Source organism: Vanacampus margaritifer, chromosome 20 (assembly GCF_051991255.1).
Source record: "Vanacampus margaritifer isolate UIUO_Vmar chromosome 20, RoL_Vmar_1.0, whole genome shotgun sequence".
Taxonomy (NCBI): Eukaryota; Metazoa; Chordata; class Actinopteri; order Syngnathiformes; family Syngnathidae; genus Vanacampus; species Vanacampus margaritifer.
Window position 1 is genome coordinate 9343549 of NC_135451.1, and position 27562 is coordinate 9371110.

At 37.1% G+C, this 27562-nt stretch overlaps 1 protein-coding gene across 6 annotated transcripts in view; it reads left to right on the forward strand.

The window, feature by feature from the left end:
* The window catches only part of adarb2 (adenosine deaminase RNA specific B2 (inactive)), a 254338-nt gene that overhangs the window by 39179 nt on the left and 187597 nt on the right, over positions 1–27562 (forward strand). For 4 of the 6 annotated variants that reach the window (XM_077554643.1, XM_077554641.1, XM_077554640.1 and 1 more), the window contains exons 3-4: positions 20630–20740; positions 22704–22890. The exons of 1 other annotated variant lie outside the window; for it this stretch is intronic. The gene's annotated coding sequence lies outside the window, so the exon portion shown is untranslated. Of the gene's footprint in view, positions 1–4531; positions 4587–20629; positions 20741–22703; positions 22891–27562 lie in introns of those variants that run through there. One more of the 6 variants, XM_077554644.1, reaches the window with a different exon arrangement.

A 27562-nucleotide genomic window follows, 5' to 3' on the forward strand; every position in this document is an offset into this window, starting at 1 on the left:
AGTGACTCCTGATTATTATTCGCACGCGAGCGCTTCATTTGTTATCGGGGCACGCGACCTGCATTGGGAGCATTATGAACAGTTATCTGTATTTATCTTGTCAATTCGGCCGTCTTTTCCCACCGTGCGTCATTATTAATTTGACGTGCTGTGTCAAGCTCACTGTTAATCATATTCAAATGGATAGGGGAAGATAAAAATCAATTTCCAATTATCCTTGGGGTTTCTCATATCTATTCAACCTCCGCCGAGTCGACTTGAGAGATCGGCTATGCATGAACGAGTGGATACAGAAAAACACAGAGTAAATAATAATCTCATTTAAAGTTAATGGGGAAACAGTAGAAAGATGGATGGGAGCTCTCTATCATTTTTCTCCAAAAATTATCTATTACATTCAAGAATCTTTCTAATGACTTCTTTCTTTTAAAACGTGTTGGCCAAAGCAAAGCGCCTTTTGCAGGAACAAAGCAGGGCTGTAAAAGAAAGACCAAAGGACTATACTGCCCGTGGAGGGTAATGGTGCGAGAGGCACTAAGAGGATACAAATAGCTTCAGTTGAATAATGGGGTCGAAGGTTAGCATGGTTAGATTCATGTACAGACACGACTCCTTTGATGCAGTGACACTGGAGAGCCCGTAAAAAAATCCCCGAGTACGACAGTGGAGGCGTCACGATGAGCTAAAAGGCGCTCTGGCTTTTGGATGGCAAATTCCGCATAGCCTTGTTATGTGGGACAATGAAACACCAGTTGAATTCATCTGCTTCAAGAAATCAGTTTATATTTGTGAAGGCATTCTGGTATGTTTATAAACAATTGAATAATCAATGATGATTGCATTCAGGGTTCTTGTGTTCTGTCTATTTAATATAGAGCAATGATTACAATGTAGTTAGTAATGTAATCCAAGTACCATAATAATGTAACTGATTACTTTTGGATTACTCCAATACCAAATGGGTAGAAAAATAAATAGATTAAAAAACCCGCAATAGATTATATGCTTTATATTTATTATGCATAGTGTTATGGATAACGTTTAAGCAGTTTGGTTTTGGAATGCAGGAGAAAGGTGAGCACCCGCAATTAAAATCCAATGCACAAGAACAGTGAGGCAGACACCATAACCATAACATAATATATCAGTATTTTGCTATGTTATCCCATACCTCTAATTGTATTATTTTTTTCATAATGTTAGTTAAATAATCCAAACTGTTAGCATATTTTTTTTCCCGTCATAAAACACATAAATAAACTCTTAAGAAACAGTGTATTTTTTGGGGGGGATGAACACTTTTACGCTATATTTTAATGTTGGTCATGATGATGTCACTTGCTAAGTATTATTTTAGACGTTAAGCTGCAAAAGTCCTATTTAAACAAGCACACACAAAAAATTTAAAAAAAAATATTTAACTTATTTACTGCCATTGACGGCTATAAAACCTAGATTTTTTTAATTGTAAATTTAGAACATATATAAAATTTGTGATTAATCGTGAGTTAACTAGTGAAGTCATGCGATTCAATTACGATTAAAAATAAAATAAAGAATTTATCGCCTGACACCCTTAATTTGTAATAATCTTTTCTTTTTTTAAATCCCGTCAGCGAATACAATTTTTAATTGTAATTAATTGCATGACTTCAATAGTTAACTCACGATTAATCACACTTTTATATCTGTTCTAAACATACAATATTTTTTTTCTAGATTTTCATACTCTTGTTAAGAAAAGTGGGGAAAAATGTTAAACTAATAGAAATAGTTCAAATGAATTTTTGACGTCTATAGCCGTCAATGGCAGTGAATGAGTTAAGGTCATGCATGTTGTAAAATGAGCTAGGCGATTAATAAAAAAAATCTATACAGCAAGAGGCACAGGCAAACGATAGACCAAACATTAGAAGAAAACACATGCTCAGTAAAAAAAAAAAGATTGATTTTAATTTCCTATACTTGACATTAAATCCAGCATGTAGTTTTTTTTTTTTTTTTCCTTTTCTTCAAAAAACAATGATGGCCTTTAAAAAAAATCTGTGGGAAAGTCTGTGATATTAAAACTTATGCCAAACTTATGTCATCATGTCAGTTACACAACACGGTGCAAACCGTATAATTGTGTTAGCCTAGTAGACATAAATGTGTTTGTGATGTGATGACCTAAGCGAGGAGTTACTGTGTCCTCTTGAGCCCGGGCATAAATGATCCTTCCCGCACATTTAATTTGTTATCTCCTCAGCAGGCTGCAGGCCTCAGGCGAGCTGAAATGGGAAATTAATGACACAGAGGGGAGTGCGCTCGTCGCTCGACCAGCCCACAGGCCCTCACGTAAATAGCTTTTAACACAAGGATCAATAATGTTAACTTGTGATTAAATAGATTATTACATTCAAAATTAGCCACCCCAGGGGCCAACGTTGTTTATGGAAAGTCAAAGGAGAGCAGTTCCGCTTTCGTAGTCTTTAAAAAAGGGGCTTGCGTTCGTTTTGATTCATCATCACTTGAGATGGGGAGTAAACAAGCTGCAGTTCATTTGTTATATTTACCTGAGTGACTTTATGGTTTGTTTTAATGCACAGGTGTCCAAACTATGGCTCAGGGGCCATTTGTGGCACAACATCCATTTTTCAGCGGCCCGTGGCATATATTATAAATAACTTTTGAAATAGCCCACAATTTAAATTTTAAAATAAATATATATCAGGAGTTTCAAAATTAGTGTTAATTTAAAGCCACTATTTTTTTGTAGTTTTTTTTTTTAAACGACAGCCCCTTACTTGTCAAGTCGCAATGCAGCAGACACATCCACGTCAGAATTGAGCAGTATAAAAATGTAATCATAATGCATATATTTGTGGCGACTGGGCGTCAAGTTGTATTTCATAAGCTACTTCATGTTAAAGATTAGACAGCTCTTAATATGAAAAGAAAAATACACTGAGCTGTCACCAATGTTTTACAAATGCAGTTATGCTATCTAGTGGCAGAAAAATTACCAACACTAATCAATATCACACTTGTTTTTTTACAGTACCGCACAGTACATCTTTTTAAATTTTAACTCAATTTTATAATTGATTATGAAATCACTATCAATGACAAGAGGTGCATCCATATTTCTATTAGTTTTATCGTTCATTTTATTGTATATTTAGACCAGATATAAAATTTGCAATTAATCGTGAGTTAACTACTGAAGTATTGCGATTATTTACGATAAAAAAAAAAAATTCCCTGACACGCCAAATAATATATATATATATATATATATATATATTCCCCCCCCCCCTCCCCCACTTTTATGTTCACACTTGTATGGAAGCTATTTTATTTTTAATTTTATTGTACATTTAGACCAGATATAAAATTTGCAATTAATCGTGAGTTTACTATTGAAGTATTGCGATTATTTAAGATAAAAAAAAATGTAATTCCCTGACACGACAAATAATATATATATATATATATATCCACCACCAGACCCCCCCCCCACCCCCGCCACACACACACACTTTTATGTTAACACGGGTATGGAAACTATTTTATTGTTAATTTTATTGTACATTTAGACCAGATATCAAATTTGCAATTAATCGTGAGTTAACTATTAAAGTATTGCGATTATTTCCGATAAAAAAATTTTTTATTCCCTGACACGCCAAATAATATATACAGCCCCCCCCCCCCCCACACACACACACACACACACATTTTTATGTTAACAAGGGGATGGAAACTGTTTTATCGTACATTTAGACCAGATCTAAAATTTGCGATTAGTCGTGAGTTAAACTATTGAAGTATTGCGATTATACATATATTCTTATAATTTTATATACTTATAAATAGGGACCACAAATAAATAACAGCTACAACGGTAAGAGAGTTTCTCTTCATAACACTGTGGAGAATAAAGATAATTCGGTTTCGGTTCAGTTTTGATATGAGATTCACTTTACAATGCAGTGCATGTCAGACTACATTTGTTTCAATTTCCGACGGCGCCACTTATTCTTCAAGCACAGGATTACCCACACTTGATTTGTTTAGTCTTTTTCGTGAGAGAGAAATTGTGAAAAAACATCTTAAGTCATAACGTCTCCCTTTTTTTTTTTTTTTTCTTTGGGGGCTCATGAAGGTTTTAAAGAATGAACAATTTCTGTCACTATGTTTGCAAGTAAATACTCAAACTTCCTATCCGAAGGGCTCAAATGCAGCAAGACAACTTCTGTATCATTGTTGCGGAAAATGGAGAGGCGGTGTGCCATAATGGGAAGTTCTTCCCGGACGATAGCTTGTTGTCCTGATAAGCAGAAGATAGAAGTTTTACACTCGGCCGGAGCATATCGGTAATAGCTCCAGGAGCAGCGGTGTATTGACTCGAGTGGAGGACTTGGAGGAGAGAGTCGAGGAGCCGCGTTTCTGTTTGAATGCTTGAAGATGATGATGGACAAATGTGGAAGGGGAGGGGTGGGGGGTATGTCTGCAGGGAGGACCAGATGTCCCAGTCACTGAAGCTAAGAGTCCAATCCCGCTTATCAGCTGCCGACGGAGGACGGGCAGGAGACCGGCGCTGTGTGAGTCCATTTGACGCCGTTTCTTTCTTAAACCGTGAAGGACGTTCGACAAGTTGGCAGTGGCGGGAACGCTACTAGGGATTTCGGGTGTGGTGCAAAAATATCACCTTTGGCCCCCAGTGCTGGATTGGAAATTGCAAATGAATGACTCCTAGGAATGAGTCAAATAAATAATGAAGCTACATCTCATCCAACAATAACAAAAAAGAAAAAAGGTAGCCATGAATATGTTGCCGTTTGAGTGCATATATTAATGATTATTTCCCCCCCCCGCTAAACTGCAAATATTAAAGTCAGCATTTCATCCCTGTCATCCTTAAGCACGCTGTCCAGAAGTGCAGCCATTTGCACTTTTTTTATAAGCTTTATCCCCACCTAGTTATTCTAAGATCTGCTGCTAAATTTGTCCCTGGTTCCTCTCTCCCTAAGCTTAAGCCGTCAGCCTGCTAATGCTTCTTCAAGAGCACGTCTCCTGCCAACTTATTTATTTATATGTGCGTCGTCTGCCTTTGGTTGAGGCGCAGCATGAAGTGAGAAGGCTGAATTTTGCATCACCTCACCCGCCGCTTAAATATTATTGGTCGCTTATCTGTAAAGTCCCCTGCGTCTGACGCCAGGCAAGGTGAATCTGCCACAAACGGTTTGTATATACAGCGCGTTAGAAATGAGTCCAACTTCAATTCATTGTGACAGTTGAGCACTTTTAGTGATGAAAAATGGCCAAATCTGAATATTTCATGGGGTACGTTTGTTTCATGGCATCGTGTCTCTTTTTCTTTCACTGAAATGTCGTCATAACTCTTGCGGGTCTTTTAATGACATCCTCTAGGCTTGTGACACTGAAAACTGTGTGTGGCTTGTTTTGTTGGATCTAACGGCAACGTTCGATATGGTGAACCACTTTATTCTGTTGGCACATTTGCAGAACCAGGCGAGCATTAGTAGTAGTACCCTTGAGTGGTTTAGATCCTATTTGGCTGATGGAACGTTTTGTGTTTGCCTTTAGTTGCTTTGAGTCCTGCGCTGCCCCCACTTTCATATGGTGTTCCACAGGGTTCAACCCTGGGGACTCTGCTGATTTCATTGTATCTGGCATCTGCCGCCCTTGGGGTCCATGGTATTTCCTTCCGCTCCTATGCGAATGTCTGCCAGATGTCCTGCAAGGGCTGCTCGATTATGGAAAAAAATTAATACGATTATTTTAGCAGTAATTGAAATCACGATTTAAACGATTATTCATCTATTTATTTGTACAAAACAAGAAAATGGTTACTCTTTTAAAAATATTCAGACCAATTAAAAAAAAAATAAACATAATTATGTAAGTTCCTTTTGGACCAAACAGAATTTATAATAATATTTATTTATTTATTTATGTTGGCAAAAACTTTGTTTTATATAAGTTGGAGTGCTTCATTTGCACTGTGCAGTAGGACGATAATTTTTTTATATTTATTTTGGTACAAACTAAGAAAATATTTTAATGTAAAAAAACAAATATAAAATATGAAGACAAATACATTTTTTGAAAGACTATAATTGTGCAAGTTCCTTTTGGATGATTTTTTTTTTAATTAGTTATTTAAATTTTTTTAAAAAGGTATAAATTTAAACGACTCAAAAATTAATGTTAATAATCTTTTTACGATTATGCTGATTTGTAATTGTGGAGTGTAATAATTAAAATTGTAATTGAATTTCAATTAATTGTACATCCCTATGTCCTGCTGAGCCTCTTTGAGGTAACTTTTGTCACGTCTGGAGGAAATCGACGCCTGGACGGCATTGACTTTCTTGAAATGGAATGAGAAGAAAACAGAAGTTATTGTTTTTGGGCCCAGTGGCCCTTGTCCTGTTAACTTGGGCCCTCTGGCACCCTGGCTAACAGTCATGAACTGGATAGTGAATTTAAATTGGATGTCTAAATTAATGTTGTTAAATAAAGCTTTTTTTTTTTCAGTTTAGTTCATATTTGAAACTGGACTAAAACTGAGATTCAATTTAAAAACGGTCCTAGTCCATACTCAACCGAACTGCTTGGTGAAAACACTGTTATACTTCTATTATTCTAAATGACAGGTGTTTAACACCAAGGCCCGGGGGCCAGATCTGGCCCACCTTACCATTTTTTTTGTGGCCTGCAAAAGCTAATTAAGCACGTCAACTTCCATGATGCTTGCTAAATAAAATCTGTACCAAAATTACAAATTGTCTCGTGTAATAAATAATAATTGATATTTGCAAGCATAAAAAAATATATATATTTATCTTGACTTCTGATTTCAAACCTCGCTTTCTCTGCCTACGTAGCTGCACCGCCCACACTTTCTTTCCCCAAAACTTTGTGGCTTTACTCCGCCGAGGCCGGAAGACCGTTGTCTTCTGGGTTCACATCTCATGCTGTTAAAACACGAAGGTAATATTTGGGTATCAGAGAAGCTGTGGGGGTGCAGCACCAGGCTGGACCCCCACAGCGCCTCGAGACTACAACGGGAGGGACGTCAGTGAGAATCATGTCAGGGTTGGCTTCCAGCGAGGCGAAGATCTCAGTTTCTAAATAAATCAGTTTTTATGTTTCAAACGGTTTCGAGGGTGGTTTGCACTCTGATTGGCTTAAGCGAAGGTGATGGCAGCTGCACCCAAATGTGCACGTTGATGGGTTGTTTCTGCAATAAAACTTTTAGGGTTTGATTTTGCAGGGTTAAGAAATGCGCCATTGAACGATTGTGCTAAGCAAATCTGTGCCGATTATATCTCTTGTTTCCACAGTTATAATGCCTGTGCCTCTAATTAAAGATGATTTGATACAGTAATGGCTAGTGACAACAGGCTGAAAACAAAACAGAAATGAATTGTTTTTGAGTATCTTGCTATCACATTCAATAAGCAGACATGACGAATCGGCAACAATGAGGCCTATTAAGTTTAGATATGATTACGACTCCCTCCACAGCAAGATTAGAAAAAGAACAGAAACGGTCAAACTAGTACAAATGTTTAGCTCTTCATCAAGCTGCCTTCCGAGTTCTCCCTCATGTCCACAGCAAGCTACAGTATATTGCTGCTGATGAGCAAAGCGGCGTTCGGCGGGATCATTTTCAAGTGATTATGGCAGCGGGCCAATGAGAATGTTGTTTATTCACAAGCCAGGTGTCCATATCGTAATCATATTAATGACTGGGGACTGATTATGAATCACTTCTGTGGAACGCAGCATGTTGCCTCGTATTTTGATTAAGAACGAAAAGTGCAGAATCACAGTTGGATTGTCCACGAATAGCCAAGAAAATATAAATTAATGGCAGACGATATAAGCATGGATCATTTTCATCTGTAACGGCATAGTAAAAAATACAAAAAGCATTTATACCAATGAAAAATAGATGCACCTTAATAAGACATCATACTGTTCATTTTTTCCAAGTATGAAACACATTTTAGTCCATATGAAATGCAGTTCCTTTACCCATGTTTTTTTTTTTAAAGCAGTCTTCATACACATCACACTTAAGGCAATGTGCTTCACACAACCAAAAGCACAAGAGCTAAAACCATTTACAGTACAAACAGAAGAGCTGAAGACATCCACCAAGCCAAGAGAATAAAAGTAGCTTAATCAAAATTCTAAAATGAATTATTTCAGTAATTCTTAAAATTTATTTAAAATATTTATTTTATCTACTTTTATTTATTTATTTAAAATATTTATTTTATATACTTTTTATTTATTTATTCTATTTTAATTTAAAATAGAACTATTTATTTATTTACTCTTTTTTTAATTCTTCTACTTCTTTCTTTTTCAGTTTCTGAGAGAGCTCAGTATCGTTAATTTGGTAATTTTACCGATTCGACATGTCATCATCATTGCGCTTTTTTTAATTTTGTTTATTTTTTTGGGGTTGAAGTTTTGTATGTGTGAAAGTGTGTACTCATTAATTCACCTAAAACCTATAAAAAAAAAAATCCCATACCGTTCACCTAAACAGACTACCCCAGAATCCAGCTAGAGTCGTGAGGTTGTCAGGAGACCCGAGGAAGGATCAAAGAAAAGAAAGATTATTTTATCATTGTTAATATTATTTATTTACTAGACTAGACTAGAATTGAGTAGTTCTCAGAACATACATTGTCAACAATTAAATGCATTTAAAAGCAAAAGATGTAAAGACATTTAAAACCAAAGGAAATAAATATCCAGGACCAACTACGTAAAATTTATGAGGTGATCTAGTGGGCCCAGGATTTGCCAGAAAATTAATGTGAAGGTCATTGCTTAGCTGTACAATTACTTTACCAGTACTTATGGTTCTAAAACTTTTCTAGCTTGTTAAAAAAAATAAAATACATATCTTAAATTTTGGGTGTACTTGGCTTCACAATTAAGGGTGCCTAAGCACCCCCCAAAAATGAGCTAGCTACGCCTATGTTCATGACAATGTGGCAAAAGAGTTAAGTTTTGGACTTTCTTCCTCCTAAGAATGTTGAGCTTTTGCGCTGAGAAAAGTTGAACATAATTATTCCGCAGCAATCAGAAATAATGAAGTATGAAGGGTAATTGTTAAACAAGAGGCATCATGGGAATCCTTACAAGATCGTACCTGACGCGTATGATGTGTCTGAGGCCATGCGTTAGCACGGATGCAGGGCCAGACACACGTGCGCCGCCGCACGCACACACTTGCAGATTAAACCCTATTAATTCAAACTCAAAGCCCAAGTGACATCTCCAGCAGAGTAATGAGAAATTTAGCAGGAATCTGAAGCTGATTATCAACTGCAAATTTGCTGTAATGCCAGTAATCAGAGGAGATGGTGCAGTGGGGGGAGAGAGAGAGAGCGAGAGAGATGAAGGGATGCGAGCCAGAGCGCTAATTGCAACTTGTTTCCTGCCATCTTCTTTTACATGACAATACCATCAAGGGCCCAAGGACATTTCATTTCAACGCGAGAGAACCCAGTTACACTTAAATGGATTTTGCAAATAATTATTTTTTGTCCACCTATTTTATTTTTTGGTCCTGAATGAATAAACACTGAATATATATTTTTTTCTTCTGCTTTTTAGAATTGCAAATAAATGCACCCGATGTCAGAGAGCGAGTCAGCCGGTAACGGGAAAGATAATCTCCTCATGATATTCTCGTCTGCTGAAGTGTCAGAGGGTTAATCGCAAAAATTAACTTATCATCTTCCTGGAAGAAGTAATTAAGCAGTGCAGGACAAACTCTTCACATAATTGAGGGTGAATAATGAGAGACACAGTCTGGCGGGAGCTGGTAAGACGAGACATGATGGAACCTGCGAAGGGAAAAGACGGTGCTACTTACTGCAATAATGAGACAAATGGCAACAAAAAAACAACGCACACAGTGTGACTAATATGGGACACTGTTGATTTATTTAATAAACAGAAATAGATGCACATTAAAAGTGGTGTCTTTACATTCATCCTAATTACTGCAAGTTAGACATGCAGCTAAAGGTCAAATGTCATCTTGATGAGACAATTGAATTTTATAACTAGAACAAATAGCCTATATAACCTTGTTCTATCGGCGCAGTGGCAAAACTGTGTTAGCTGTTCGGAAAGTTGAAAAAAACGAGAAAAGAAAATGGCAGATCTTCGCCGAGGTAAATACCAAGTCATGGGTGGAGAAACTCAATGGGAACGTATGTATATGTTAAACTAGCCCTAGCCTGAATGACTTGCTTAAAGATGCCTTTTTTAACATAAGCAGCAAGTATTACTTGGTTGTGGAATTTTACAGTTGATGGGTGGGCAGACACTCCAGAAACCCAAATATTAGACAGTAATTCAAATGTAAAATATATATTTTTAAATTAATTTATTTTATTTTTTATTTTGTTTTTTTATTTATTTTGCGGTTTTGAGGCCAATTTTGCTGAAATTTATGATTGGATTTTTTTTTTTATCTTTATGGTGGGGGAATTTTGAGGTTAAAAAGTTTTAGGGGGAGTAGGAGTGATTTGTTTTGTTTTGCTCTCATGTGCTAATGTTAAATATTGCCATGATCTGTGTTTTTATTGGTTTGGTTGAGATTATATTTAGTTTATTTTTCTTATTGTGTCTTGTGTTTGGTGTTCCATGGCTTGGCCATTTCTCAATATAAAGTACACAGATCTTGCGAAATCACAAAGTACAGTTTTCTGAAAAGAACGCATGCGAGGAGAAAAAAAAAAAAATCTCAGAATTTAGGGCTTTTTGTAAATTTTAAACCGTTGTGTAATTGTTAATGTCCTTCCTTGACACGGACGTTTTTTCTCTGTTAACAGCACAAAATGTAAAAGCTATTTTCCTATCCAAAACCTTCACAAGTGGTTGGTTGATTGGTTTAGCTTTTCAGCTAGCTTGATTTAAGCTATCTGACAAGAACAACATCCAGTTATTCCGTGCGTTCTTGATTTAATTGTACTTTCAATTCGACCGGCACACGACTGACATTTCACAAAACCACAAGGACGTAAAAACTGACAAGAACGTAAATTGAGAAATGGCTCTTGTCTTAGCTGTCTTAGCTTAGCTGTTAGCTTTCATTTTAGCCTGTTAGCTCAGTTCCTTGTGTCTACCAATGGGGCTCCCTCAACCACTCGCGTCTTGATGTTAAACCTGTCATGTTTCCTTTTGTTGAAAGTTTATTCCCTGTTACTTTGATCTTTGTTGTTTTACTTTGTTGATTTCATATTTTGATCCTGCCTCGTCCCTAGTTTGCCTCTTTGTTTTAAACTGTCTTACATAACTATACATAAAGGAATGAGTGACACATAGGGTATTGATTAGATATCATTGTGTCTTTTTCCTGTTCTTAGCATTGATCCCGGTGTGATCTGTGTGTCCAAATCTGCCCAGCTCTATCTTGGTTTAAGGAACACGGTGTAAAACGAGAGGTATTATTAGAGTCATTATAGCACAATCAGAGAGCATTTTTCGCCGGTGCATTTTCTGCATGGCGAGCGCATGAATGCGGCGAGTCAATACAGGGATGCAATCAGCTAAAGCGCCGCTGACAAATGCAGCATGCCAAGCGGCGCTCACTGTTTAACACAACGTATAGCCCGCTTAGGCCTTGCTCAATTTATCGACTTTTGCAAGAAATCAACAGTGGCAAGCGGCTTAGCGGCTCTCTCTTTCCATAATAGACTCCATTCGTACAAGGCCTTTTATTCTTCACACTGCAGCAGGTGATAAATGGACATAATGTCTGCCAGCCTTTGAATTTGCAGCATGTTGATTTTTTTTCTTCTATTCCCTCTTCCTGCTTCTTACTCATTTCTTTCTCTTCACTTGAGAAGAGGAACTCAGTTTTTTTTTCTAACTTTGTCTGCTTGGAACATAGATTTTACACCGATCTGATTGGCTGGATCGGGATCAGACAATATTTTTGCATTTTATGCAAATTTGGTGATCGGCTGTAAGTGTTAATTTGCATAATCAATTAATGACGTCATTGATCGGCTCCACAAAATTAGAAGACATTACATATTCTATTTTATGTTTTTCAGCTTTTTTTATATGTATATATTTTATTTCATTTTATTTTATTTTTCACATTCATTTTAATTGACGTCATTTATGTGGGTTTTCACTATGGAGAGTAAATAATAAAAACTTAAAAATATATATATATTATTGCTCCATCTTCTGATTGAATCGATCGATAATCTTTTTTAAAAAAAAATATATATATATATGATGTTGATCATGCAACGTCTATGGAAAATTATTATTAAATTGTGTTTTTAAAACAACAATATTGAGTATTTATCTGATACATTAACTGTGACTTATCAGATTAATTAGATGTTTAATGAATGTAAATGTTTTTTTAGACCTATCAGAAAATTGTCACTATATATATATATATATATATATATATATATATATATATATATATATAGTCTTTGAACTGTGGAATTTATTTTGAATTGTGATACAGGGAGGGAAAAAAAACACATATCTTGTCCACATTTTTTTTTTTTTTTAAACAGTGCTGTAAATCTGCAGTGATCATAATTCCCTGTGAAGATGCAGAGTAGCAATGAAAATACTTTACTATGGTTGTAAATAAATACTTGAGCTCCAGACGCTTCATATTGGTAATATATCACTTCACGCTCAAAGATGGGACGCTCCCTTAGGGAAGATAATTTACCAGCTGTGGTTCCCTTTGGAGACCCGTGATCTATATGGGAGAGTCTGGAAAAAGGTTGCATTGGGGAAAGGTTATGTATTATTTATTGTTTTTGAATGGGTGCATTTTTTTGTGCCGTACTAGAATAAAATGTAATTGCACATCCACTACAGTAGGTGGCAGTGGCGCTCTTTTTTTTCGCAATGAGTATTAGCTCATCTGCAGGGGTGCACTTACAACAATTTTATAGACAAACGATACAATTTATAGTCATATATTCTTCTTCCCCTGTGTAACAAAATTGAGAAGCACAGGGTTGGTGTCATATTCTATTATTCTGTATTCTACTCATCTTGTTAATTGTGAGCACATTTTATAACGTATTGTTGAGTTAGTAAAAAAATATTTTTTTAATTTCCAATTATTGATAACTTTGTCCTTCACTCAAGTTTTGTTTTATTTTATGTTTTTATGCTAAAGCATACAGAAGGCTTTTAGACAGCTTCTGACATGAAGAAGTCACTTAAATGGTAGTTATTACAAAAAAAGGCCAGCAGGTGGCAGCAGAGTATAAGAGATCAGCCAGGGCCATGTTGCAAGGACAGGAATGTGAATACTGATGGAACTTATATATTCTAATGTTAATTGCTGCAAAATGGAAACCGATACAAATATATATTTTTTCCTGATGAAAGGAGAGACGCTAAACTTTCTTTTGGTAGGTTCCATGTTTTTATAGACTATTCTGTGGACCTTGCCAAATCAGTCAAAATCCAGCAAAACCACTGGGAGCGAAGTGGGTCGCTTCAGTGGAAAATGGCAACAACTGGTGAATTAAGCAATTGGGTTTGATGAAGCCCACTCTGAGAGATCCAGCGCTGATTCGCCACCACATTAGTGTCAGCCTGGTGCATTAGGGTGCGAGTCGTCATGTCAACGGTGTAGAAGGGTTGAAGTGACTGTAGGACAACAGAAAGTCAATATCCATGTTGAGCACAAAATGAACATGGCGCTTAATCCTATGTCCACAACCGCCGTCCGCTCAATCACGTCGCTTCACCTGATCCGCTGTTCAATTGAAGGTGTGTAATTATTGGGGTGTGTGTGTGTGTGTGTGTGAACATCCGATCTGGAAGTATATGGATTATGTCTCTTCTGAGCTTGTTTCAAAGGGGCTGCGATTGTCAGGTGTGGGGAAAACGTGTTTGTGTGATGAGCATCTCTTCACTTCCCTGACAAATGCGATTATATTAAAAAAAAAGCTGTTTGTGTGAAGTTGGAATATCCAGATTATAAATGAGGAAAATTGAGGTCTTAATGTTCTGATATTTTTTGCAAATCCAAGAAAGATGGTGTTTATAATGTGAGCTGAGCGATTTGCTTTTAGGTCATTCATCTTTACTTAGATGTTTCTCTGATAATGGGATGCAGGTTTCTTTTCTTTTTTTTGTCTGAATCATTAACGCTGTAGTTTATAATGATATACAATTAATGTGGAAAGGTTTTTGTGCTTGTTCAAGTTTGTGAACAACTTCTTATGACAAATAGCAATTTTTTTCGAGACATGTTGTTAAAACATACATTTTTACATGGTTTGTATTAAATAATAAGTGATAGCAAACACATTTCCTAAAGATAATATTCTAATTGTTGTAGTTTGCAGTGATTCTCATAGAACTGCGTTTGATGCTGAGGCGTTTCTAATATTTTGCCTGCTTTAACTGCAGTAAGCTAATTATTATTATGTCATGACACTGGAGAATGTTTGACACTTTTATCCCATAAAAAAAGTGAAGAAAATTCAGTGGATGTTGCAAAGTGATAAAGGGCTCAAATTTCAGCTTCATCGTCACTATGTTGTTAAAGTTAGTCTCGCAAGTATAAAAATTAGGGGTTACAAAATTAGTGTGTTAATTTTGAGTTAATTTAAAGTTCCTTTAACGACACAAATTTTTTAACGCGCGATTAATGACTGCTCCTTATTTGGAAAGCCTGTACTTGGGGAATTCCAGTCGCAACGCAGCAGGCACGTCAAAATTTAGCAGTAATAAATGTAATAATAATGCATATTTTTGTGGAGACTGAGGTCACGTTGTATTTTACAATTTTAAAAATGTGCAGAATTTTTCAAGTTACTTCATATTAAAGATTGGATAGCTCTTAATATGAAAACAAAAATACACTGAGCTGTTACCAACGTCTTACAAATGTAACTATGCCATCTAGTGGCAGAAAAGTTCTCAACACAAATCAGTATCGCACTCGTTTTTTTTTTTTACAGTGCAGTACTCAATTTTATGAATTATTATTAAATTACTGTATCAATGACTAAAAGATGCAGCCACATTTCTATTAGTTTATTTTTTTTCCACTTTTGTAAACAACAGTATGAAAACTTGAAAAAAAAAAGTACATCTAGAACATATATTAAATTTAATTGTGAGTTAACAATTGATTAATCGTGAGTTAACAATTGAGGTAATGCAATTAATTATGATTAAAAAATGTAATCGTCTGACACCCCTAATAAAAATGAAATAAAGCAAAATGAAATGTGTTTGATGCACTTGAGATGAGTACATTACATTCTAATGTATTTGTAAGTACATTTAAACAGATTAAAGTCTTTATGCTTCTATACGTCGACCCACTTTCGCAGCAGTGATAAATAAAGGTTCATACCATATTATTGTGATGTCATCAAAAAGGGTTTGGATGTCCATCAACTGCTTGTAGGGTGTCAACGCACCACAGGGGTCGCTATTCTATCCTGTGCTTTCCTCCCATTCACTCAGCGGGTCGCCGGCCTGTGGGCTCTTGGCCTCAGATGGTTAATTATCTCTTGACTGAGCCGTGATGACATCCCCCGGGGACCGGCAGCATAACTTGAACATCGTCTCGCAACATGCCGGGGTGTCCGACTGCCGGGCTAATAACGATTCACGCAGCTGCCAATCTGGCTGAGCTGTGCCATCAATATTCTTGTCTGAAGAACAACATCAATTAGGAGACAGGGATCTAAGCATTAAGACACTGGACAAATATCATCCGCTGTGTTGTAAATGGCAAGGGATGACCACGGAGGTGAGATTTTTGAGCCTGATGTGAAAGAACTGGCAATGTTTTCCAGGACAGACGTCTTATGGGAGGTTTCCAAAATTGATCAGACAACTGATGTCATTTTAGCAAGCAGCTGCTAAGCTAATCAGAGTTTATATCCAGTCATCCATTTTCTTGTTCAGTGTTAAGCAATATCCACATTAGCCATTACTTTGCAACCCAATAGGAAGCTCCAGTGAACAACCAGGATGTGAAAAATAAACAATCTCCACAAATGTAGTTATCTCCTGAAAACAATTGTTAGCTAAGCTAGTCATCACAAATCAGCTAACATAGTGCGTGCTAGCAACATGTTTTTTGTTTGTTTTTTGCCGACAACAATAGAACAGAACTATGTACTGTGTGTCAGTGCCAGCTCATCAATAGAGGGCGCTAGAGCCACCTGCGTCATATTGAAAGGGACACAAATAAAATGATCAAAATTAAATGTTATAATACATCACGGAAAAGCTCTTGTTTGTTCACCAGGGAATAGAAGAAGGGTGATGTTGCAGTTTTTGACAAAAACTGCGTTGTATTGAAAAATTTAATAGTAGTTTGGATTGTGATTTTCATCTGACCAGTGGAGGGCAGTAGAGAAGGAGAGGAGGAAGAAGAAGAGGAAGAAGAAATTTAAAAGTTTCGATTGTGATTGTCATTTGACCAGTGGAGGGCAGTAGAGAAGGAGAGGAGGAAGAAGAGAAAGTGGAAGAGGAGGAGGAGGAGGAGGACGAAGAAGAAGAAGAGGAAGAAGAAATTTAAGTTTCAATTGTGATTGTGATTGTCATTTGACCAGTGGAGGGCAGTGAAGAAGAAGACTTGGCCCATCCAATATGGCTGCCACTTGTATCTTAACTCACCATTTTTTTCAAAATAGCTTGCCCATCTCTACTTATTCAGTGTCTAAGGGTGCTATAGCAGATTAGGTGAGTACATCAATTACTCTAAACATTTATTTTGTCCTTGCCGTTTGGAAAAGTACACACGACAACATACCGGTAGTCAAAACAGTCCACTTAAACATGGATTTGTAAAACAATCAACAAGCACGCTAAGTAGTAGCTAGTGAATTCCACTTGTACGGTTGGGTCTTATCCAAACCAGTCGTCAGCACACCTGTTATCATTGTAAGTCATATGTCTACTGATTTTAGTGGTCCAGTAAATGTACACTCTGAGAAGTGTTAAATGATCTTTTCAGCTAAAGGCGTTCTTGTGTAAATGGCCCCTTTAGAGGGTGACAGCTATTCACTTCAACAGGCAATTATGAAGTCTTCAGTTTGTCTTAACCCAAAATTATTCTCCAGCTGGAAAAATGTGGACTCGTTCTCACAAAATGTTGCACATACACAAAAAAAAGCATATTCGATGTTTTAAATGTACTGCAGTAACTTCAATATAAGCTCGACTGCATAAAAAAACAGTAAACTTTTTAGTGCATCGGTTGGAATTTTTGCAGCCAGGTACTAAACGCAAGCAAACAAGTCCGTTCGAAATAGCTGCTACTGGAATTGATGACACAGAGTCGGTGCTTATCTTAATCATGCCGAACAGCGGGATATGCCTCGCAGCCCCGCTATGTTAATGACAGCAACAGTGGGAACAAGGAAAGTGACAGAAGGGACTGGCTGAGAACCCCAGGCCCTACACCGTGGGCCGGGGTTATTATTTGCAATTACCCTGATTACTGAGCCCTTCATTCCAAAGACTAAGGTGAAACTAATTTCTTCCTGGTATTTTTACCACCTTTGGATTTAATCTATTTAGAAGCATTACTTTCTAGAAAGGAATTTTACTGTACTGAATGAGCATGACTTTGTCAGCACTCGTCCTTCTGAGGCAGCTAAAACTATTTTAGTGAAACCCAGTCATGCCTTTTTACGTTTATTAGAAGCATTGCCCTAGTTATGCCATCTGTGAAAGTCATATACCCAGATAGTTATTGCTAATACTCCATGCTTGGTCAGATAAATGTTGCTGCCTGGGAGCGCTACATTGAGTGATCAATCATATCACCTCTATATAGTTTATTTAAGTGCTGAACAAATTGTCCGAAGCAGGCAAGCGGCTGTTCCCTGGGTGTGGAAATGAAAATGCAAGCAAGGTAGCAAATTAGTCGTACTTCACCTTTTCGCAACATAGTAAAATTGCTGGTGGCGATCCAAGACTAACAAATTAAATATTAGAAAATGTCTCTTTTATGAAGATATCTGTGTTAGCATATTAGGTTTGAAAATGCAGTGTGGTTTTGAGACCATTAACACACGAATACACCACAATCTATATTTTCTGTAACCATCCTCTTCTCTATAGAGGACGAAAACTGCCAAAATTAAAAAATAAATAAATAAATGAATAAAAGTGAAAATAACGGATATAAAAAAATATCATTAAAAAATTTTATACAAAAAATAAACACAAATGGAAATATAAAAAATATATATATTGTATACATATCCCTAAAAAAATAAATACAAGTAAAAAACAAGATTCAAAAAATTAAGAATATAGAAATAAATGTCAAAATAAATATCAATCAATAAATAAAAATGCTTTGCTCTCACGTTTATTTATTGCCCAAGACATGCTTAGGACCCGCCCCCTCATTTAAATAACATTTCGGCCTGACAAAGCGTCTGCAACATGAAATAAATGTGAGAGCAGAGCATTTTTATTGATTGATTGGAATTGAATTCTATGTACATATTTATTTTTGTATTTAATTGTACTTTTTATTTATTAGTATATATGTATATGTATGTATGTATATGTATATATATATATATATATATATATATATATATATATACAGTATATGTATGTGTATGTGTGTGTATATATGTATGTATGTATATGTGTGTATATATATATATATATATATATATACAGTATATGTATGTGTATGTGTGTGTATATTTGTGTATGTGTATGTATGTATATATATGTATGTATGTATGTATATGTGTGTATGTATATATGTATATGTATATGTTATTTTTTCACTTTTCGTTCTTTCTTTTTTTCTTTCTTTCATCATTCAGTCATTTATTTATTTTTAATTTTGGCAGTTTTGGTCCGCCATACTTCTCTACCATTTGGCAGCTATTTAAATTTTGGGCAGACTGAGTTGTCAGACTGCTCATCCTTTTCTTTGTTATAGATCCACCATGGTTGAAACAGTATCACAAAGCTCTTTTAATATAAATACCAGCCTTGTTCCGATGATACGACCTGGTCATGAACTTCTTGGTATCTTTGGCCCGCAGACTGCAAAATGTTTGAAATCTCACAGCAGGACTTCCTCTGTACCTTACGAAACAAGCATACACCCCCCCCCCCCCCCCATCCAGCTGTGACAATTCCAAACCTCACCTTTTATCTCGCCATTTAAAATTCATCAAGTGTAGCTCAATGATTATTTTACAAATGCTGCCTTCAACCTCCTGTCGCCTTATTACCATGAAACTTCATTGAGCCGCCGCCTTGTCTTTTGTGCCACTGTAATTAAATTCCTAATATTTTCGTTGGTGAGGAATACTGATATGACAGCTCAGACCTGCTATCACAGGATGTACATTGTTGCCGGAGGAGGAGGTGAGGGGCACGGGTGGAAAAACAATAATGTCCAGCCAGTCCAGTTAGCAGACAGTAGACAGGTGGTAAATGAAAGGAGACTCACGCAAGGTCACTTAGTCAGAGGTGAGGCCACCATATGCAGCTGCGGTGTGATGAATGAGCACACCACACTTTTTTTTTCTTTTTCAGACTGATGCCAGGACAAGTAATCATCTCTTGAGTAGTCGCGAAATTCTATTCTTTATTTGGTCGACAGAACAAGAAGCCTGGCAATATCAGTTTGGATGAAAAAAGATAACAGTGAATATTTAATTTCTTATATTATCTAATTTGTCCTTTAATATGGTTTATCCATGACCACCCATCCATCAATATTAATCACAAATAAGACAATATATATATTAAAAAAAAATTTGTTTATATGATTGTAGCATTAAAAATATTGTGTGTTTTAGTTCTTTATTCGGCTTTTTGCAACACATTTTTTGAAATGGTTGATTTCTTAACCCTGGAGAACCCAATAACCCTTTTCTTCTTTGGAAAATTATGAATCATACATTAAATGACTGCTATAAATTCACTGAATTTTTTTTCAATTTTAACCCTTTATTCCCTAATTTAAGATTAGGGCGAAATTTGACCCTTTTGGGATTTAGGGGTATCATTTCGAAAAATCTGAATAACAAAAACTGTCAGTAAACTATTTAGAATTTAAGAAAATAATCAATCAAATACATAGCTACATTGAACAATACTGTATAATTGTTTTGTTTTATTTGTTGCATTTTAGAACTGGATTTTGAATGTACAAACACACTTTGGCCAATGGAAACAAGAACACAAAATCACTGCTGGAAAAAAAAAAAGGTCTTTATTTGAGTAGCAGAATTTATAGGGGCCAAATTTGACCCCGTGGGTTCTCCAGGGCTAAATTAATATTCGTGGCACTAAAGTTAAAATTTTACTGAAACCTTCGTGCATACAAATATGAGAAGTTTATAATGCATGCTTAGACTGAAATAAATTATTTCAAATATATTTGATCATTCTCAATCATTTTTCAATTTACAGCTAGTGCTTATGATTCCCTTCATATTTATTCAAGGTGTGGATTTGCCCATACGTTTCCGACTATATACTAAGTAGACTTTAACCTTGGCTGTTTTACCAGGCTCTGCATAACACTTTGCTAAATTGCTGTTCCATTGTTCAACAGTTCATTTCCCCCGTCTCGGGTCCGGAGCATGTATCCTTGGATTTAAACTGGTGCTACTCAAACAGAACAGCAAGCAGAGACCATCAGTAAATCCCTCATAACCTTGTCAAGGTGAGCTTTAAAGATAACAAGATTTTGTTGCGATAGTCACAACATAGATAAGAAATACACATTTTATAATCAAATATTGATTCATTTTTTGTGTGTGAGTGTTTTATTTTCAACAAATTGACTTGCTGGACTGACAAAATTATAGTGTATTGTGTAGTTTTGATAGGATGAAAGTGAATATAATCCCCCAAAATAAAACTCAAAGCAATAATATGATTTTCTTTTTAAATATCACTCTACAAATTAAATTACTGTGATGTGCCAGACAGCTTCGTAGTGGTTTAGTATACTCACAAAATCAATGCTCTGTTAAAACCGCGAAATGCATATTGATTAAGAAGACATTAGTTTAATGTCAAATTGCGTTTGCTAAAGGTCATGTGGGTGATATGAGCAAATATATTTGATGGCGTTCAATTGATTTTCCATGATCACTTTCATATGCGTCACAATTATTGAATGTCTTCCCGGCTCTGACAGTTCTTTACCTTCAATCTTTAAAAAAATATATAATTTTTGGGGCATTTTCAAATAAATGAATAAAAATGGCTCTGTGCTGCTGGATCAATAGTTCACTCCTGCAATACTGACAGCCAAATCTAATTATAGTAGTAAGTGTTGGTTGCATAAATATAGTTTTGAAAAAGATTACTTTCAGTTTGTAAGGTTGCTCATAAGTTTACATAACTAGAAAGGGGGGGGGGGGGCAGTTTGTTGTAACTAGAACCTTCCATAAATCCAATAAAAACCTTTTTACTTATGTTATAGTCAGCACTTCACTGTGTGCGTGAGACACACAGACACATCACGAAACACAAATGCCTCCCATTGCTACTACGCCAACAATTTCACAGAGCAGTCAAGTACATGGTTGCTTATCAGAAGCTAACGCTAATCTGTGCGACCAACAAAACTCAATTCAGCTTTGCTTATCATTTGGCTTTGACCTGATAGCAGGGCCATCACACCTCGAGGAGATGTAGGCGCTTGTGCGTGATGTCGTTTCAGACTTTGAAAGTAACTTTGGTTCTTCCATAAAACTTAGCGTGGAAAAACTCTTGTTAAGGGACAGTGTGTATATTTTTTAGTGCCATCTAGTGGTGAAATAATAGAATGTAATGATTTGGAAGCACGCGCACTATGGTGCCTCAGCTCAGAGAGACCACACTTTGCAAGCCTACCACCAATTACAATTTACAACCAGTGAGCAAGCAGGGGCTAGCGGTAACGGCTAGCAAGAATTCATTGGAGCAGCTTAAAAATAGCTGGAGCGGCTAATGGGAGAAGCTAGCAAGAGCAGATCAGAGGGAGACAAGCAGTAAGAGCCCGAATCACGGAACTCAGTGATAACCACCTGCAAGCCTCACCTCTGGAAGGTAAGCGGCGTTTGACCCCTTGGGGTCTGACACTAGCTGCAAGCACCACCAGAGGCTAACTACATTCGGGAAGCAGAAAGATGGCAGCCTCCTGTAACGCAAGTAATATAATTAGCGGTTATAGACCGACGCTTATCTTTAAAAAAAACTTTTTAAAAAAACTGAAACTGAAATTAAGTCGTTTTTTTTTTCTTCCTAAATGTATGAATTATTATTTATGGCACTACTGTCCCTTGGGTGGAAATGCCGAGCTTGCTAGCTTACACATTTTCAGCTGACATTTATTATGAGGGGCGGCTAACACCAAATTGTCCACACTCAATCCCTTATGTAAAAAAAGAAAACCGAATAAAAATAATGGTTACAGATACGCAGTCAAGCTATATTAATTTCTTATTGTGGAACTGGAGTTGCCGTGCCATAACAAATTGTTCCGTATCTCGACATGTTTGAACATACCTAAATGTTTGTGTATGCACTGCTAACATATCCTTGACAGCTTTTGGAATAATATACACCGACGTCCATCCACACTCATTCCCACCTCGCGCCTCCATTGCTAAGATTGATTTACCTTTGTGTCCCAGGCCTATCGTTATCATTGGCCTCTCAGACAGGCCTGCCATGATAGCTCAGGGAAAGTGGGACAGGGGTGGCAGCAGGAACCTAATGGGGAAGAACCTCTTAGCACCGATGGAGAGATCAATCATTCTTTTGCTGAGAGAAGAAGGATGGAAGAAGGCACAGAAGACTTTGGTCTATTTCTTGCCTAAGGTAAGCAGTTTTTCTTATTGTAAGAGGGGAGTCCTTACAGATGAAAAAAAGGGGGGTGGGCTGAATCATGTGGGGTTTTATGGTATTTGATGTACATGCTCTGATTGAAGAAAAAAAAAAACAATCAGAAGGTACTTACCAGTTAGTCACTTAGAGGACAACTTTTTAATTTCACTTGTCGTACATCTCTAAAGCTCTGGTTCTCAATCCCGGTCCTCGAGTTTCCCTATCCGGCATATTTTCCATGTCTCCTTCAGCCAACACCGCTGAGGATCGTTATCAGGCTTCATGCAGCGCTTGGCTGATTAGCTGATCATTTGAAACACCTGTGTCGGCTGTGGGAGACATGCAGCGCTGGCTGATTGGCTGATCATTTGAAACACCTGTGTCGGCTGTGGGAGACATGCAAAAACAGGCTGGATAGGGGTACTCGAACCACTGCTCTAAAGTAAATAGTACTCATATTTGAGAATTTTTTTGGGCTACTCTACCCACCTCTGGCCCATCCATTCCTCGAGTTTCCCTATCCGGCATATTTTCCATGTCTCCTTCAGCCAACACCGCTGAGGATCGTTATCAGGCTTCATGCAGCGCTTGGCTGATTAGCTGATCATTTGAAACACCTGTGTCGGCTGTGGGAGACATGCAGCGCTGGCTGATTGGCTGATCATTTGAAACACCTGTGTCGGCTGTGGGAGACATGCAAAAACAGGCTGGATAGGGGTACTCGAACCACTGCTCTAAAGTAAATAGTACTCATACTTGAGAATTTTTTTGGGCTACTATACCCACCTCTGGCCCATCCATTGCTCATGTTTTTGAAAGGCATTGTAATATAATGTCGACAAATGATTTACTGTTTGAGTCACATGTTCCACATCTTGGCTATAGTTACAAGAAACAATATTTACGGTGTGGTCAGAAAGAATGAGAAGTGGGTACAGGCAGTCTGAGATTTGTTGTACAGCTCCAAAAGTCTGGAGGGAGATCAGGGTAGAATTTGTCTCCTCCCCGTAAAAAGAAGTAGCCAAGGTGGTCAAGGTATCTGATTAGGATGCCTCCCGTCTGTCTGGTGTTCTGCGGCTGTTTAATGACTAGGGCAGACCAAGAACATGCTGGAGGGATTATTATACAGCTCATAGGGCCTGAGAACGCCTCAGGCTTTCCTTGGAGAGCTGTAGTGCAATATGAGGGAAGAGGATGTCTGGGTTATCTTCATCAGTCTGTTGCCTCCCAGACATGGTTTTGGATGACCTGCCCGCAAAAATGCCTGGATGGATGTTTTAAAGGAAATGCTTAAAAACTGTAGAAACATTTCATCCTTGTTGTTATGCGAGAATGATGTGTTCCAATTTGTTAAATACCAGAGGGTGGCACGTCCGGGTGTCCGTCGGCCCCATCGTTGACGGATGCCCACATTTTTGGCAAATGCTATGTGACGCAAAGCCTTCGAAAAATATGCGGACTGAGCACTGACTGACGCAGTTTTTCGTCTGTCGATCTGAGTCAGAACGGATAGTCCTTCTTAGTCTGTGTAGATTTTTTTTAATGTTTTGTGTCGTAAAGCACTAGACGCAAGTGCCCACCTCTTCAATATTATATAAGATAACAAATTCTTCATTTAGTTATAATTACTGTAGTTATGGAATATTCTTCTGGAAAGTCGGCATTTAAATTACGATGCTTAACTCATTTACTCAAAGCCATTTTCACTGATGCAAACCCCTTTGCTCCAGGCTGTTTTACTGGATTTTGACAGATTTTTTTAAGGCCCACAGAATATTGTGTTCTATTGCTATAAAAACATGGATTATTTGTATCAGTTTCACAGGGATTAGCATTAGAATACAGCTAGGTTTCATCATTATTCACAAATCTGTTTAAAACTGTGGGGAAAAGAGCTTATTCTAACATGGGCCTGGCTGATCGCTTATACTCTGCTGCCACCTGCTGGCTGTTTTTTTTTGTAATAATTACCATTGCTTTAAACAACCTCTTCAGGTCAGACGCTGCATCAAAGCCTTCTGTATGCTCTAGCATTAAAAAAAATAAATACAAATAAACGTATAAATACGTTTTTGGGAGTGAAGGGCAAAGTATAAAAAAAACTGATAAATACGTTTTTGGGAGTAAAGGACAAAGTATTAAAAAACTGATGAATACGTTTTTGGGAATAAAGGTCAAAGTATTAAAACTGGAAAAAAATATGTTTTTGGGAGTAAAGGACAAAGTATTAAAAAACTGATCAATACGTTTTTGGGGTTTGAATGAGTTAAGAATAACAATGGAAGAGGAAGTTAGACCGTTTCTTTGCTGTACTACAAGTCAGCACACACAACTCTACTGTGTTATATTGACTATATTTTGTTTTTGCACCGACATGTGGTCCTAATACTCCTTTTATAGTGATTTATTTCTCAGGACTCTAAACACAATGCATACACAAATTAGTACTGATTAATTGGATCCAATGCTGCCACGGATCGCTCCTGGTCAAGAAATGGTTTATGTAGTAGCACTCTGAGTGTAAAAGTCACTAACTTCACATGAGAGATCATTTAGTGCAACGAACATCATCCTTTCAACTAACCTACTTTGTTCCTGCTGCTTTCATGAAAGTTAAATAAACTCATGGTATTGTCTAATGTTGTTTTTCTCGACTGTCTGTGCCACGCAGCTGTTTATGTAGTCGACAAACATTAGTTTTCTGCGAGAGTCGGAGCCAAATGTGGAAGGACACAACACCAGAGGGTGATTTGTTTAACTTTGAAAGGTTCTTTGGTTTTGTGTTCGACTTGCTGGAGGCCAAATAGCAGTGGGAACATCTAGCGTGTTCTCCCAAGTGGGTAGCAGCCAAAGGAGCCTGGGTGATAGGCGTCGGGTACAGTGGGGAAAAAAGATAATCCCACCGGGGACTGGATGACAGTTCTCATTTACACGCCGCTGTTTTTATTAACAGATTAGATGGTGTGTTCTTTTTTCGCTAATGACTCTGTTCAACTCTCTCAGGAGTTTGATGTTGTTCCCTCACCAATAGAAAATAAAAGAGTGTGATGTATCTCATGAATCCTATTAATTCTCTAAAGCGGAATCTCTTTGTAGAGCATTGAGAGAACCAACGAGAGGTATTAAGGAGGAAAAAAAAACAAGAAACTAAAGGATGAGATAAGCACACAGAGGTGTCCAGTGTATTGTCCGCCCGCTCCGCTGGATTTTACTTTTCCCTTTGGTGTTAATGCTAAGGAGGCAAAAGGATGCCTTCAGTCCTCATCCATCCTTCCTAATCCCACCTAAGCACCTAACCAAAGAGGTGCGGTGGGGATCACCTTGGTCTGTGGGAGTTCAAAGCCATTTCAGCAAAAAAAAAATAAAGAGAAGTTTTAAGGAGGGGAAGGCTGATGTAACAAGTAGTGATAGATTAATGTTAGATCCTTGACAGATGCCAAATAAAGGCGCCTGCAGTAAACCTTGCGTGTATGGAATACTGCTAATGAATGGCATATTGTTAAAAAAAAAAAATCTAATATTTCTCTTCTTTTGAAAAGTGTACACTGACAACACTACTTTTATGGAAGCATGGAACATTTTTGACCAGTGAATATGTTTGTACGTATTAGCGAGTACGAGGCTAAATGCTACAAACATATTTTCCCCATAAGAGCACGGTGTATTACTTGCGCATGGGCTTTATGGGGAAAAAAATGCCTAACCTAAATTGTGGACTGTAGACATAATAATAAATTATAAAAGTTAAAATAAATGTTTTTTTTAACTTAATTTTCAAACGTATTGGTATAATATGGCCCAAATGCTTAAAAAAGTTAGTGATAGCTAATGACAGTCAGAATCAGTGGCAGGAGAAGTGGTCATTGTATTATAAGGTTTCTTCTTCTTAAAAAAAAAAACGTTCCAAACATCAGATGGACAACCATGCGGTGCCCCTGTGAGTGTGTGGAGGGCTGATAAAACATCCAGGCTGCATCCGCATACACTGTCATGGATGTTTGCTTCTTGACGTGGACTGCTCGGATGCAACTATGGTGTCGCAGTCACTTTGTAGCCAGCATCAAAGACTTCTCAAAAAAGACCATAGAAGAAAATTTGGCAAAAAGCTGGATATTAGTCAACATGAAACAAGAGAGGGTATATCCAGGCATCATCATCATCATCATCATCATCCGAGCTGCAGCCCCTTGGGCTCAGAATGTGTCATTATGACATGATGATGACACTATTTTGTTGGCCCTCCAAAAATCTGAGACTCACCTAAGACCTCAAAAATAAAATTTTCGTCTGCTTTGATTTTGCTTCATCCGCTGGCATGTCAGTCGTTTTACAGAGCTCTGAACTACTAGTGCTTGAAGAGTTCCAACTGAAAAAATAGTTAAATGTATGGTTTCTTTGTATACTGTAATTGAAGTACACGCGCTGGAATGTTAGCAAATGTACAAAAGAACGTCATAGTATAATGGGGAACACACAAAAGAGGAAATTCGACCTTATCTAATATCTTATCTATTCGTAAAAATAGTTCTGACTAGATGTGGCAGATTTTAACTACTGCTCAAGTCGGTTATTTTTTAACTTGATTAAATTAATTAGTATGTAAATAAAATTGACAGTGCCTTAAGGAACTTTTCAACCTTAATAAAAGATTTTCATAACTCTTCTG